General features: G+C 43.1%; 1 protein-coding gene across 2 annotated transcripts in view; it reads right to left on the bottom strand.

Annotated features, from left to right (window-relative positions):
• Positions 1-10,269, bottom strand: part of MCTP2 (multiple C2 and transmembrane domain containing 2) — a 123,381-nt gene extending 113,112 nt beyond the window's left edge. Inside the window, exons 1-3 of one of the 2 annotated variants that reach the window (XM_038146811.1) lie at positions 10,063-10,269; positions 6,075-6,153; positions 4,224-4,421 (exon numbers count right to left, since the gene is read on the bottom strand). The gene's annotated coding sequence lies outside the window, so the exon portion shown is untranslated. Of the gene's footprint in view, positions 1-3,377; positions 3,507-4,223; positions 4,422-6,074; positions 6,154-10,062 lie in introns of those variants that run through there. The other variant, XM_038146810.1, reaches the window with a different exon arrangement.
• Positions 10,270-16,059: the final 5,790 nt, after the last annotated feature.

Below are 16,059 nucleotides of genomic sequence, written 5' to 3'. Positions count from 1 at the left end.
CCATCCGAACATCTGACCTGGCACACATCACAGGCTTTTTTCCTCCCCCCAAGATAATTGATTTGTCTGAATATATAATGTAGTGCAAAACAACCTAAGTTCAAAACCATCTAGGAATGTTTCAAGAAAAGGTAATTAACATCTAATTTTCTACAGTCTTTACAAATATTTTACCAAGTAATTTCTAAGTTGAAAGGATAGCTTAAAGGGCTTGAAAATTACCTCTGGCTGCATAGCTTTTTAAAGGACTGAAGTTTTTGATTAAGAAAAATTTGTGATCCCTAAATATTTCAAAAAAATTTAGAGCAAGACACTCCTTTATATCACTCCAGAGTAGGTTTTTGATGAGTTACTTTAAATACAATTATATTCCTGCAAGTGTTTACCCTGGCACAGCAAGGCATGAGGCCACAGGGGTGCCAAAAGTCAAATCTGCCTTAGGAGGTGACATTCTCAGGGCAGGAGAGACAGATTGCACATCCACAGTGCTTTGCAGCTCACAAGATACCCAATATCCAGGGAAGATAGAGAACATCTAACAGAAAAAAAAGTCTCTATCAACAAAGCTTCTCTACTACTGATCCCTAAATTGGACCAAAACCATCTGCCCACGCAGCAATCAACCCACTCCGTGGCTATGCTGGTGAACCTGTAGTTACACCCAAGCTAATTTCTCCAAGGCAGAAATTGCCAGGTGTATAAAAAGGTGATCAATCATCTGATCTAACATGGGAGACTTGGCCCAGTTTCTCTCATCACTCGTGGTCCTCATTAGAACCCTCACACAGAAGACAACGGGGAGTTAATTCTTACGTGGATCACACAAAATCTTATATGGATTACAACGGGATACACAAAGAAAGCCTTGATGTTGAGGCATGTAAATCATCCAAATATGAATATTCCATCAGGTTCTATGATGATTTTACAGCATCAACATCTCAGGAAACAGAGGTGCACTCAGGATCAGCTGTGACACTGATACATGATTTAAAATCAGAGTTCAAGGCACTCATGGTTCCAACATACTCACAATCCTGAAAAGACTAGTTAAGCCTTAAGAAACAGACCCCTTGGGCCCAGGGAACATTTAAATGATTAAGCTGAATAGGAATAGATTGAAAAAAAAAAAAAGTTATTTTTCTTATAAACAAGCTCCTATGCAAGCATGTTATCTAATAAGTACAACTGGAAGTAAATTGGGAATGTGGGAAGAGTGCCAATGTAAATCCTCCAAATCTGAGGAAATAGGGAGCAATTTTCCACTCAAGAGTGGAAACAACACAGAGGAAATGCAGAGCATACTTGGCATGCTTTGCTCTCCTCTGCTGAGGTAAAGCTCCCCTCTCCCCCATGCCCAGGCAGAGGGACCCCAGGTGATGAGAACCCCAACCCTCTGCACTTTGGGAGACTGGAATTCAAAACCCTATGCTAGAATTAGTTCATGGTACAGGTGATGGGTGAACAAAACAGTTAAAACCCAAAATTCTCACAACAAAGTGACAGCACAAGTTGTTACACACATCCTGCCTGAATTTGACAGCCACTGGTGGGGGCCTCATGGCAACCTTCTGCTGTCTATGAAAAATTAAAGATAAAATGGGCAAATCTGCACAGTGTAGACTAAAAGAGGAGAAGAAGACACTCAGTATTGCCTGGAAATGTCAGTGGGACCAACCAAGAAACTTCTGGGGTGAGGTTTATCCTCTGTCCCAAGCCCACTCCAGCCACACACACAATCTGACTCCAGCTCCACCAAATCCCAGTGAACTTCAACATCCAAGGTGCAACCACTGTTCTCCCCAGGAGTGTTCCTTGGCTGAGCAGGTAGATTTTTTTAATAATCATCTGTTCAAGTAAGAGGCGCACTTAGTCCAAAAGCAGCTGCTTACATAACCAAATGAAAAAGACACAGGGTAAAAAAAAAAACAAAAAAAAACAAAAAAAAAAAACCAAAACAAAAAAAAAACTGCAGTGAAATGAGTGAAAATGAGCCAGTTATGGTTCTAATTACCTTGAATGACATGATAAGGAACACTTCTAGCACTGGTACAGCCTCATGCACTGTCCCAGGAGGGGATGATTACAGGAATCCCTGGGCTGTTTAGACACCCACCTTGCTGTCAGTGACAGCGGTGCCTCCCCTCATGCCCTTGTGTATAATTGACACCTTAAACCCACACATCTACAAACTATCCCAGAGCTCTTTTAATACAATCAAAGTTAAACTTGTCTAAACTGCACAAAATTTACCATTCTTATTTTTTTAAAAGCGCAAAATTGTTAAGAAGTAAAATGAAAATTTCCTCTCTGCACTATTTTTTATTTTTTCCTTCCATGGGTATAGCAAAGTGAAACTATACATACTGAACCCATCTTCAGGCTACAGCACATGCAAGTTTATTTGCTTTATGATAAGCTATTTTATGATGGCATTGAACAGCAGCAAGAAATCAAACAAATAAGATTATTACTCAAATACACTCATTCATCTTGACAGCCAAATCGACTCACTCAACAGTATCATTTCTGAGAATTACTGCAAAATACATGACAAATTCTACAGTTTAATCACAGTAACCTAATAGTAAGATATCCAGGTGAGAACCTCTATTTTCTTAATGCCACGTAGCAGTAATTCAGCTTTCAGTGTGCTTTGAGCAACCGACTGTCATAAAACTAAGGGCACCAACTGGATCCCTGCCAGTTGCCATAGTTGTGCTAGGCGAATATCAATGAAAATTCACACTATCTCTCATGACAATCGTAGGAACAGCTCTTAAATTAAAAAACAAACAAACAAAAAAAAAAAAAACAAAAAAAACCCCACCAACTATGGCTTACACACTGCATTTCCCCTCAAAGTTACCCTTAAAACAATTCCACTGTGTCAATGCATTTGCGTGAATGTTCCACTTAGTTGTTTGTTTTTAGTTTAGGGATTGTTTTATTATTACTGTTAAGTGGCTTATTTATTTAGTCAAAGTCAACAGCCAACCAACTCAATTTCAGTCAGCAAGTGCACATGGGGATGCGTCGGTTCAGTGAGAGCTGCCTGAGGAAGCAGAGAATTTCCCCAGCATCATTTTCTCACATCAACGGCAACAAAAAGAGTTATTCACACAAGGTGCGAGTCCCAGGAGAAGCATCACACAGCAAAAAAAGCGAAGTAACCCCGAGCCTGCCACGGCACAGCTCGTTCTGCCGGCTGCCCGGGGAAGCACCGGCAGCGCAACAGCGAGAGCGACCGAGCTGGCAGAAACCCGCCAGACCTCAAAAAAGCCAACAAACAGCAAGAGAAAAAAAAACCCGAACTGCAGAACCACCCTCCCCGAACCCGCCGGGCCGCCCTGTCCAGGTGCGCTCCCCTCCTTTACCTGCCGGCCGGGCCGGGGCCGCGCCGCGCCCGCAGCCGCGCATCGGGCTCGCTCCGCCGCCGCTCCCGGCCGGGCACGTGTGGCTGTCGCCGCTGTCACCGCCGCCCCGTGTGGCCCCGTCCCCGTCCCCTCCCGCCTGCCGGGGCGGTGCCGCCGCCGGCGCCTCCCTGCGCGCTCCGCTGCCCGCCCGCCCCCGAACCTCCGGGGCTGCCCGCAGCCCGCCCCGCCGCTGAGCACCGCTTCCCGGGCATCCCCCTTGGAGCATCCCCCTGGGGCATCCCCTCGGAGGATCCCCCTGGGGCATCGCCTTGGCATCCCCCTGGAGGATCGCCTTGGCATCCCCTTGGATGCCTTGGAGCATCCCCCTGGAGCATCCCCCTGGAGGATCCCCGTGAAGCATCCTCCTGGGGCATCGCCTCAGCATCCCCCTGGAGCATCCCCCTTGGAGCATCCCTCCGCGGGTCCTGTCGCTCGCAGCATCATCCTCCCCTCCCGGACCTGCATCCTGCCCGCCCCCTCCACACCAAGACCAAAGCATCAAACTCCCACCGAAGCCAAGACCCCAGGGACATGGGGGATGGTGGTGGTAAAGAGCAGGGGACTGGCAGCACTGCCCCGGAGAGCCCTGGGTGAGGGTGGAGCTAGGAAGGAAACTACACGAATGACGACAGGCCAAGGGAAATATAATCAACAGCAGCGCTGCTGCCACGTAACACTTGTTCTTGGCTGCATCTCCCAACACGTTTTTTTGGCAGCATCTCCAGGTGCCTGACAAGGGAGCCAAGGGCTGCAGCCGCGTTGCAGACAAGGAAACTGAGGCAGGGTTGGGTAAGATGCTGAGCTTACCTGGCGTGTCTGCCCATGAAACATAGTCCCACACGTGTTTCTTCATGAGCTTGCCACAGTGTGGAAAGGCAAACGCCTCCCAACAACGCCTTCAGTGCCAGGGTGTTTCTGGAGCACGCTGGGTCACACACCTTCCCGGAGAGCTCACCAGTCACCACTCCCACCTGCCGTGTTCAACATCCCTGAAGTGTGGTATCACTGCAGGAGGTGCAGAACAATGAAATGGGGAAAGACAAGCTTGGTGGTGGAACATATTTACATTCCATACGTGTCATTCTGATCAGAAATCACACCTTGCAGCTGACGTAGTGACACCTATCTCGCACCATCGAGTGAAACTTGGTGATGTAACCACCTTGTGTCATTGCAAAACAGAAATGGTCATGGACCTGTGGGAAGGGTTTGTCACAGTGCAAAGAATCGTTCTCTGACCACTGAATAAAAATATGGGGAAAACATAAAAACCATTATTCCAATTTTTTCAACAAGCTCTAGAGAGGAAGAATTCACACCTATGCAGAGTCCCACATGGATTCACAAAAAGAGGACCAGGAGCCATCAGTTCAGGAGATGGGAACTACACATCAGGAAGTTTATTACTTGAACATGTGATCAGTTTTAGAGGAACTGGAAAAAAAACCTGGCAATACTTTATTTTGCCTCCTGACTTAAAGGTCATGTTTGAAGGGCCAGATCCTGATGTTCCAGCACAAGCTCAACAACAATACTGGTTACTGAAGACAGTGTTACAGGTATACAGCAATTCCTAAATTGAATAAACCTTCCCAAAGTTTGTCTACATGATGAATAAGTCAGTTTTATTCAGCTCATGCAATCAAAAATCTAAGGGGAAGTTGGCTGAGATCAGAAAACTAATCAACGAGCTCAGCTGAAAACAGAGAAGAAAGGAAACTTATGGCACTAATGTTTTTGTTTTCCTTTCATCTAAACCAAGAAAAATATCAGCTTCAGATAATTAGATAAGTTTAGAACTAAAACAACACAACCTTTAAAACACTTTTCTCTTAGGTGTATGATCCCACAAAATGTGTCTCAAATATAGTTCTGTGCATGTTTTGTCAAAGGCTGCAGCCAAGAGAGAAAAAACTGTACACATGCCCAAAGGCAATCTAATAAAGGTGGCTCTGATTTAGGGAGTAGCAAAGGAAAGCAGCTTGTGTGTGTCTCTGCCAAAATGAAATGTAACAGCGCTCCTTGGATGCAATAAGAGAAAGAGATACAGAAATTAAATTCTCATAGCCAATATGAGAAAAGCTTGCCACGACTTAGCGGCAATAAAGAGATAAATTGATTAACTGTTACAAGATTACCCAAATATGGGCTCTGCAAAACATGAGCTTGAGAAATTTTCGTGTCTTAGGCATCATGCAGCTGTATTAAGGATGCTGATAAGGACACAGAATGCTGAATATCAAGTTCTTTGTTACTTCACTGCTAACTAAGAGAAAAAAAAGGAGGACAGTACTGGGAAGATCCTTGGGACAGGATCTTTATCCTATCTTGGGATAGGATTTACATCACTGGAAGGCTAAGGGGAAGAGAGGTGAAAACGTGAAACTTTGGAATTGTCACCAAAACATCAATCAGAGGGTATCCTATGGATGTATAAAATGCAATCTGAAGTCATCAAGAGCCAAGATAGGCATTATTATAACAATAAGTCATTAAGTATGACTTAAAGATGAGCACTAATTAAATCCCCCTGTGAAACACATTGTCAAAAAAGAGAAAAAAGGCACAGTTGAAAATATAACAAACAGAAGCATTTCAGCATGAGAAATTGAAATGTGTGTGTCTAAATAAGATTTCTTATTAGCTTTCCATACTCACAAGGAGCCCCTGTACACCTTCTCTTCGTGCACACAAATGTTTTTCTTCTGGATTTTATTAAGGATGTCATTATCAATTCCTGTGAGGGAAGAGAAAATATATAATTGAGAACCATAGTTGGCGTTATCAAATCCTACTCATCTTTTGTGCGAATATCTCAATTTCTCAGGAGGGAAAGAAGACATGTCTTCTCAGCAAAGAAAAAAAATATCACAACTTTTCTTCTTTGCCTGCATTTTCTTACCCTGTATTCTGAAATGCTGTATGCACACCCTGTATGCTGAAAGAAAAAATTACCTTCTCAGCCTCTACCAAAACCTGGTCAATGTGGACCAATGTGAGGATGCTGAAAATAATGGGTTTAGCTCCTTTCCTAATTACAGGTTCAGCTGCGGCCTTTCAGAGAGACAGCAAGTGAAGCATTTATATCCAGCCCACCCCTCTGCACGGCCTGTTTGCAGCAGCAGTTCTTTAGGGTTGTGACAAAGAGACGTGAAGGCACAGGGGAACAAAGAGATCAAATCACAGAAGAAAAGAGTCATAGAATGGTTTGGGTTGAAAGGAACCTTAAAGCTCACCCAATTCCAGCCTCCTGCCCTGGGCAGGGACAGCTCTCACTAGAACAAGTTGCTCAATGCCCCATTCACTTCAGCCTGGCCTTGGGCACTGCCAGGGATGGGGCAGCCACAGCTTCTCTGGGCACCCTGTGCCAGGGCCTCATCACCCTCACAGGAAAGAATTTCTTCTGTATATCTAACCTGAATTTCCCTCCCATGTAAAGTAAAACTCCTTTTCCTGACCTCACTGGTAGTGTATCTGCCAGCAAGTCTTTGGAGCTCAATCAAGTTAAAAGCTTATCAGAAATTCCTCCTCTTATCTCACCTACAAGTGGAAAGTGTTCACTGGAAGCATCAGCAGAAGCTTTGAAGATGCCCTTATCAGGATTTTGAGCAATTCTGTTTGCCCCCACCTGTTCACCACCAGTGTTACTGATGTGTTTACAGCACTTGGCTTGACAGATTTCTTGGGACATTTGTGAGCCTGGGACACAACCCCTCGGCCATGCAGCTGATAAAGGCTTGTCAAAACCCCAAGGAGAAATCTCCTGCAAGAGTTGAGTGTTATGTTTCATTTCTTTTGGACGAGTGGGTCCCAGAGACCTGGTGACCCCAAAGTACAGAATTACAAGTCCCTAAGTTGCAGCCCATTTTCCTTGCAGCTGAGCACCTGCTTTACAGGCAGAATTTGGAGCAGGACCAAGGGTGTGTTTGCTCCCAGCTCTTTGAGTGTTAAGCCATTCCCAGAACACAAACTAAGCCAACTGCAAGGTTTAAGTCATTCTGTGCAATTGCACAAATAAATGCACTCAAGACTTTAGGAGACTTAAGCATGTCGGTAAGTCTGGGATTAATAAATGGATAATGATAATTAGTTATGGCTTGACTACTCGCTTGCAGCTCCAACGGGTTGCCTCGAAAAACCACATATTTTCAATCCCACTTAATGCCATTATGATTCACCTTATCAGTTAAATGTGTGGTACATTCTTTATGGCTGGATTCTCTGCTCTGAAATGTCACTGACCATTTTTTGGTCTCAACTGTGGAAATGCCACGTGGGCAAACCTGAGCTTAAACTTCACAGAAATGAAACCATCATAGCCTCAACCTTCCTCCTCACTTTTTCAGTCCCATGCCCATGTTTGTGTGCAGCTTCACCATTTGAGCAGCACTGACAACATTTCCATCAGCTGTACAAGGAGAGAAAGAACAAAGATGTGAGACAATTGTTTCAACCACTCAGGATTCATTATTAGCTTTTAAATGCCATTTAAACAGGCTGTATTTTGTGACAGAATTTATAATTCAGAATCTATGCAGTCATTTTCCTGACAATCCATTGAGCAGCAATGCTGGGGACTGCTTCTTGTGCAAACAATGAGCTTTTAGAACATTTGAAAATTCAGCTTCTGATTCATCCCAAGAGTAGACAGAGCTGAGCAGTGGGTCTGTGGGCTCCTGAGACCAGCTGACAACTTCTAGAACAAAAGTGTAGTCAGGGATTTAAATAAGGGATTGTATCCAGGAATCTCCAAGGAATTTACCAGCATTAACCAATGCATCCTCATACATCTCAGAAGTATTGTCAGAAAAAAAGGCTGATATGAGCAAAGGTTTTTTTTTTAATTATTGGCTTAGGATTAGACAGGAAACCAGTGAGAGACAGGGATAAAATACGAAATCATGATCCTTCCAGTAATAGCAAAGTGTTTGGAAGGGGAGGAGATGATGACTGACTTATTTTGGTTGGGGTTTTCTGCTTGTACTTCTTGAAAAGGGAAAACTGGACCCTGGTGTTTGTAGCTCCCAGCCCCAAGCTCTTACCAGAGCTGCAGTGAGACATTTGGTCCTTTAAAGAGGGGAGGTTGGCACCTCACAAGCTATGGAGAGTAATGCAACTAAGTTATGAACACAGAGCTGGAAAAATGAAAAAAAAAAAAAAAAAACAAAAACAAACAACAAAAACCACACCAAAACAACAACAACAAAACCAAACCAGTCTTTCAGTATTTTTGTAAAATTTTCCCTGAATATCCTCTGCCCATTCCTTCAAGTACAGAGTTGTTACAAGCTGATTACTGGTGTACCATTACCTCTGCTTTCTCACAAAGTGATCCTCCTGGGAAGAAGATACAACCACAAACTAGAGATTATTAGTGTGCTCCAGACCTAGTCCTGGATCTAGAGAACAGAGCATGGAGTTGGGAGTGAATGTAAGAAGAGTTTTATTCTTTTTCAGACTCTACCAAGTAAGATGTTCTTTTCCTTTATGTCTCTTTTCAGCAAAATGCATGCTAAAGAAAGAGAGTATTTTCCTACCTTGAACCATGCCTGTTGGAACTGACATTTGCTCATAAACTGTGGTCTGGGGTAGCTGAAGGAAGAAAGTTACACACACAGGTTTTAACACAGCAGTTTTCACCTGTGTTTTCTAAAAATTGACGGCTAAAACTCAATGTTTACATTCCTCACAACTGACTTGAATCAGGAAAAATAGCTATTTACTTTTTATTTTTGCTACTGTTAGTGTTTTGGGGGTTTTTATCACTTGATTATAGCACAAAACTCTCACTAAGCTGAAATCCAAAAACTGGAGCACAGCAGATCCCATCCCTGCTGGTAATACATATTTTCAGTGCATTGTTTAATCAGAATAACACAGAACTACTGACAATAAGGTTAGTCTTGTACATACTCCTAGATGTTGAATGGGTTTCCCAATGTTAAGGTTCCTGGATCAGAACAAGTGTTTACATGTAGGCATGGCCACAGGTCTACTCACAGCCTCACCTACTGCTGCTCTCCAAATGTTATCCCATGAGCAAATAGAAAGGCTTTGTTTTACAAAACACTGAGCTATGGACTCTTCTCAAATTCAATTACTTGAATCTTTTAAATTCAATTTAAATTCAATTTTTTAATAATAAAGATGCAGAAATTACCAAAGGCAAGCTGAGAACTACCATAACTAAGCCAAATTTGGTTTGACAATGGCAAGCTAAAGGTGACAAGCCTGCAAACCAGGCCAGGTGTCACATACATCCTTAGAGCCACTAGCAGATAGATCCCTGAGGGTCTTGCTGGAATTGGTAAAGCCTACCCTGCTTCCCATGCCAAGGACAGCTGCACTTGCCAAGGAGGTTATCAATTCCATCTGCACACTGCTCCCCCGTGCCAAACATTATCACACACAGACCTGTCAGCAGGGCTGCAGCTGTGGGAGCTCATTAATCCTCTTCTGTCAAAATAAACTGCACTGGCAGAGCCCTGTTAATTAAACTCCTTCACCTTCCTCCCTTGGCTGCTGCAGACATGTCCTAACTACCTCGTTGAGGAGCATCTCCAGTCCCCACATCCCTCTCCTGTCCTGGGCTGCTCCAAGGAGGCTGGAGATGACTAAATCTGTAGGAGGGGTAATAAAAACTCACCAAGCAAAGCACAGTTCCTGTGCTGCAGTGTGATATGATCAGAAATGCTAAAACCCAGCAGTGCCCACGAGCAGGCCCCGTCTGGACACGTGCCAGGTGTGATCAAAGGCTGCCCCTCACCCTGCTCCCAGCCATTGTTCTCCAGGACAGCAATTCCTAACAGGAGAGGTGCTCTGTGGAGGGGTTGACAGGCTTCAAAGCAGGTCTGTCATCCAGGCAATCTTCGGAACAGCCTGAGAGGAGGGCAGGAAATTGTGTCAGAACAAGGAAATGATAAGAATAACTGCCTATTTTTGTAACTATGAATTTGTTGGTACGGGATCATCCCACTGATCCATCAATTTCCCTGTCCTGCCTCTGTCAGGGACCAGTATTTGTCAGAGCTGAGGAAAGTGGAAGCCCCACAGAAGGCATGGGGGCAATTGCACAATGCTGGAAGTTCAGGGAATTTGTCCTCAGCAGCTTCAGGAGTGGTTATGCTTGTAAATGAAAGCACAATACCCAGGAGCAATTATTCTAGCTGTGTTTTTCCTACTTCGTCAGTCTGCGTGCTCCAGAATATAAACAGGAATACTGAATTACAGTAACTGGTGACTGTCTGCTTCCCAGCAAGGCCAGTGGGCTCTGTTTCTCATTCTCTTTGCTTGTTGTGAACCAGATCTGATGATTTCCCAGCCTACCTAGGAAAACCTACCAGGGATGCAGAGCAAAGAAAAGGTGAAGATCTGAGGTTATTGCAGAGAGTGTTGGTGGAAGAGACACAGGGTGGAGCGTGAAGTGCTGGGGTAAGGCCTCAGCTGCTATGATTTAAAACAGCCCCTGAGGCTGCTCTAATTTACTTTGGAGCCTTTCCTAGAACAAGGTTGAACATTTTACAGAGAGGACACGAAACACAAAAGCCTTTTGCACAGGCAAAACCAAATGAAACAATCCCTAGGCACAAGTGTCTAATTCCTCCTCTTTAAAAGCCCAGGTGTTTTGACTGGGAGTTTGAACCCTTGCATAAATCAGGCCAGGTGGAAACCCCACCTCTTGTGTACACAGCTATGTTCCCTTTCCTCTGGGTTTGACAGAATCCAGCTTGAGTGTAGATAATTAGAGGGGAAAAACAGCACACAGCAGCCTCTGATATAACATAAAAATAAAAAATGGGTGAATTTGAGGCGTAGAAGCAAGAGGTAGCACTTAGCTTTGAGAACACTCGTTAAAATTCATCTTCCACATGTCTGAGTTGTTTATGGAGGATCACCTCAGCCACTCAGCCCCGATAAACTACAAGAGCCACTCTGGAGATTTATGGCCCTGCAGCCTGAAAAAAACCACCTAATTCTTGTCTCAGCAGTTTGAGGCTGATATACAATATATATGTATAACAAAAGTACTTTGAGTTTGCTTCTCCCCCTGCCTCCCTGACAAACCCAAAAGGTTACTGGTAAGGTTTTTAATATAAACCTAGGGACCAGGTGAGTGAAAGAGCACTAAAAGTTGAGTGATGTTTCCAGGTAACAGCCAGAGCTGCAGCCAGGTGCTTTATACATCCAGCTTCAGCACAGCTGATAAGAAATAGGCAGGCATCAATAAGTTGAAAAAAAAAATCTATTCTGCTTTGCACAAGGGTATGAATTAAAGTTTTAGTACAGAATGACCAAACCCATCTATGTCTGTACATTTACAATCCTCAATACCTAGAACTAAGATACAACAAAAGAAAGCAGAGGAGAAAAACAACCTGTTGAGTGTGGGTGTTTTAAAGGGTTTTGTAATGTATAAATGCATTTGTAATGCATATATGCCTTTTTATGGCATTTCAATAAATGGCAAGATGTTCCAAAATTATGATCTTGTTGTTAATTTTCTTTATAAATCTCCAATTGATGCAAATAGTTTAGTATTGAGAAAGACTAAGCTGCCAAGTTGGGAGAGACTTTGTTCTTCAAAACTCAGGATTTTTACCTCTATTGCAGTGCAGCCTTAGTACCAGAATGTCTTATTTTTTCTAAATCCTGGGGACAACTGATGCAATTCCATTGTTCATCTTGTTCAGTGGAAACCAGGGCTGTAAATCCCCCAAGATTCTGGGGAAAGTATTCCTGCATCTTAACTTTTAAAACTTTTCTTCACCACAGACTGCATTTCCATGTTGCAAGCTGTGATCTAGCAGCCAGTGAAGGAAGTTGTGACATGATTCCTCTTGCACCAGGGGGAAAACACCAGAGCATTTTACCATTTTACTCTCCTTTTAACCCCCACGTGGGGTTTTCCAAGCCCCTTTCTGGGCGATGGGAAAGGAGGAGGAAGAGAGAAGAAGGAGAATTGTCCAGCAGTAGCACAATAAGCTGAGGGCTGACAGGAGGCAAGCAGATCACAGCACTGCTCCTGGCTGGAATCACACTGCAATCAAGGCTGGATGCCTGGCAGCCAGCTGCTGCTGCAGCCTGCCTCCACCTATGTTTTATAAGGGACTAAAGAGAGCAATTCTCTGGGATCAAGGGAGAGGGAAACCAACCTAGACCATTTGCAAATCAAATCTCTACAGGGAACAAGGAAAGTTCATGAGAGCTTAAACATCTTTTTCACACAGCAAGACAAAAACTACACTGGTGTGTGTCTGCCTGAATTTAGTGCTAGAAAGAGTCAAATGATGCCAGTGAAACATCCACATAAATGCCAATCAGCACGTACTATACTCAATATCCTTGAACTTCGAACAGTATAATTCACCAGGCACCAGCTGGTGAGTGCTTTTATTTGTTTTCCTATGAATATTCCTTTCTAAGAGATGAGACACTCTGTTCTGCTGAAGGCCAAATGTGAAATTATAATTGCAATGATGCCTGAGTGGAGCAAACTGGGAATCCTTCCAGACTCTTATTTTGAAAACATGTAAGTAGATTGGAGAGTTAGAGAAGGAACCATGGAAAGAAAGGGAGTATGTACTGGGTAAAGGAAACAAATATTTGTTTGCTTGTCAAGTACAAGTTCTTCTTCCCACCACCAGTAAACACCTTAAAATTTATTATAGGAAAGAAGGTTTGCAGTCAAAAGCAGCCCTAGAACAGGTGATCAACCCAGGGGGATGGCCACAATTTTACTTGCTATCCCAGATACACTCTTGGTACCTTAGGACCAATCTACATCTATTTCTTAGGAGATCACAAGGTACAGAAAACAAAGTTCTGCAGAAAAACATCAGACAAAAACATCAAAAATATTTTCTCTTTTTCTAGACTCCTTTAACAGAAGATATTTTATACATGAAGATGGTATGTTTGTAAAAATAAGTAGTCCCTGAAAGCAGACCCTTGTGCCACATTAGAATAGAGACTCTATAGGCCCATGCCAATAATGGTACAAACCCTCTATAAGTGAGCAATATTCTCTGGTCAGCCCTGAATTATTTCCCATGCCCAGCCTGGCTCCCATTTCACCATTTCTCTGCCTGTGGCCAATACTCCAGAATGTTCCATAACTAGATGGGGAAGACACATTCCAAGACGGATATAATCCTGGTGGAAAAGCAAAGGTATTCTGACCAAAAAAACCTGAAATGAGCAGGGATTCAGCATCCAAACACTTACCTGTTCCGCGTGGGAGAGGAGAGAGGCCTGAGCATCCAGGGTGTGGGGTGACAGGGACAGGCAGGAACAGAGAGCTCCACTGCCCTGGGACAGCATAAGGGGAGTTGCTGCAAAACATCTCAGTGCCTTTTCATATGGGTGCAGTTCAACTTCATTAATTAGGAGATGCCTTCAAGGTTACCCTCCCACTGTCTCTAATCCTGTACTCCAGCACCCAACATGGATGTTCCTGCCCCTTTCACCACCTTGCGCTAAAGAAATGCATCCTCCAGAGGCAAAAATCTGTTCAAGATTCTTTTCTTCTCCCAGAGTTCTCACAAAACTCCCAGATAGCCTGGCCTTTGAGTTCTACTCTTCATTCAGCTCTGGAAACCCTGAGGTTCAGTGAGACTCTCCCACTTTGCCTGGTTTTGCATCACTTGGAAAAACCTAAACTGCTTGCATAAATTCAAGTGGTTATTTTGGCTGACACAAGCTGACAATCAGGTTTGCCTGAACCCTTCTCCTCTGTGGCTGTGAAAGAGAAGTTGAGTTTCAATAGCCTTTTAAACACTGGTTTATAGGTCTGGTCAGAAGAAGGGGACTCTGCCATCTCCCCAGCCCCTTCAGAGGCTCCTGCACCTTGCTGCTCACTCAACTCAGCCCACCTGGCATCAAACCCCTCTGTCAAAGCCTCCAACGGGGTAACCAGCACCGAGATGTGACATGGATCACCTGGGAACAGAAGTGTTTTCCAGTACCTTAGCTCTACGGGGATGACCCCACAGGCCCCACCACAGGGCTCGTTATGGTTTCTTCAGGTCACACCTTCTCAATGGAATTATTGGTCTTGCCCTGGTTCCCAAAGACAGAGCAGATTGACTGGTTCAGATGTGGATTCTTACAAAGCAAATCGCTTCGCACTTGTAGAGAATTTCCCTTCCAAGAAGTGTTTATTAATATTTGGGTTGAATTTGTCTGCAAAGCGGTGCAAGATGAAAACATTTCCCCTTTTTGGTTCTCGACGCACAGGAAAAAAAAAACCCACATGAGTGTGGGGTATTGCTTCATTTGCTTTATGAATATTTCACATGGCTGTATTTAACATACCTTTAAACCTTCGTGAGAAGGAGTGGGAATGCTGAGGAAGTCTGACACAGCATAAACCCTCTTAAATATTAGAGACTGGATCCAATTTGTGGCCTATCCAAAGACCAACTGTTGCACCATCAACACCATCACCTTTTGTGCTTTTAGAAGAAACAGTGAAAACTTACATGGGTATCAAATTTAGTTCCACAATTTTTACAGAGAAATTGAATTTAGGACTGTTTTATTTAAAGGGTCAAAATTTCACAATTCCAGAAGGAAATAAACTTTTTTTATCAGTCTGCATCTCAAAAAAAAAAAAAAAAAAAAAGAAAAAAAAATTCAAGAGCAAGGAATTAAGGCTAATCTAAAAGTGAAGGTTAGCACACTGATTTTCAAAATTACAACACTAAGAATGAATGAAAATGCTGCTTCTCTACAAGTCTATCACTCCTAACAGCTGATATATCAATGATGTACACTGACAAGTTTGTTTCTAAAACTGGTAGCTAAATAGAAATATCTTTAGGAATTTGCCAAATTTCATTACATAAACCCAAAATGATCTTTATGAGGACTCAACATAATCAAAACTGGGAAAGTTATTTTTATACCACTAGAAGAATTACAAACATCCTGTACAGACTCCAACATTCATTTCCTCCAGTAGCTGTAGCAAGTCAGAGACTTCAAGGATAAACCTTAAAAGCAGGGAAAACAGTTTCAGGAATAGTGCATGCCCAGAGTTTAGCTGTGCTTACAGTAAAACAGATCGACTTTTGAGTCATTCTTTTCCTCCATGCTATTCTTTATTCAGAGCCTGATGTTCCCACATGATTTAGTAAAGTTATAAAAAAGCATAAAATATTTCTCTTGGGTGTTGACAACACTAGACAGACTTGATGGAAGTCTCTCCTTTTCCTCTGCCTGAAATGAATATTTCCACTCTCTTCCTTTGCCTTTCTCCGACAGGGAGAAACCACATCATAGCCCTCTTACAGAATATTATTTCCTTCTGGTTGTAGAAGGCCATGGGTTCTGCTGCACATATAAGTGGATGTGTCAAATACATGTTTTCACCATTAGCTGTATTTCCATTTTTAAATGGTCACAGCATCTGAACGCTACAGAAAATAAATAGCTGTAATGGTAAAAGAGCTCAGATCCTCCATTTGTTCATCTTGAATAGGAATTGTTCTGTACCTGAATTAAATAAGGTTAAAAATGGTTTTTAGCCTATACTAATAGGCATCACCCCATTTCTTCCACTTTCTATACCACTAAACTTCATGCCATAGTACTCAGAACAGCACCACTCTTACCTGAGGGAGCTGAATAGAAAAACACTTGG

This window comes from Motacilla alba, chromosome 10, assembly GCF_015832195.1.
Source record: "Motacilla alba alba isolate MOTALB_02 chromosome 10, Motacilla_alba_V1.0_pri, whole genome shotgun sequence".
Taxonomy (NCBI): Eukaryota; Metazoa; Chordata; class Aves; order Passeriformes; family Motacillidae; genus Motacilla; species Motacilla alba.
This window is presented reverse-complemented; position numbering and strand designations above follow the sequence as displayed.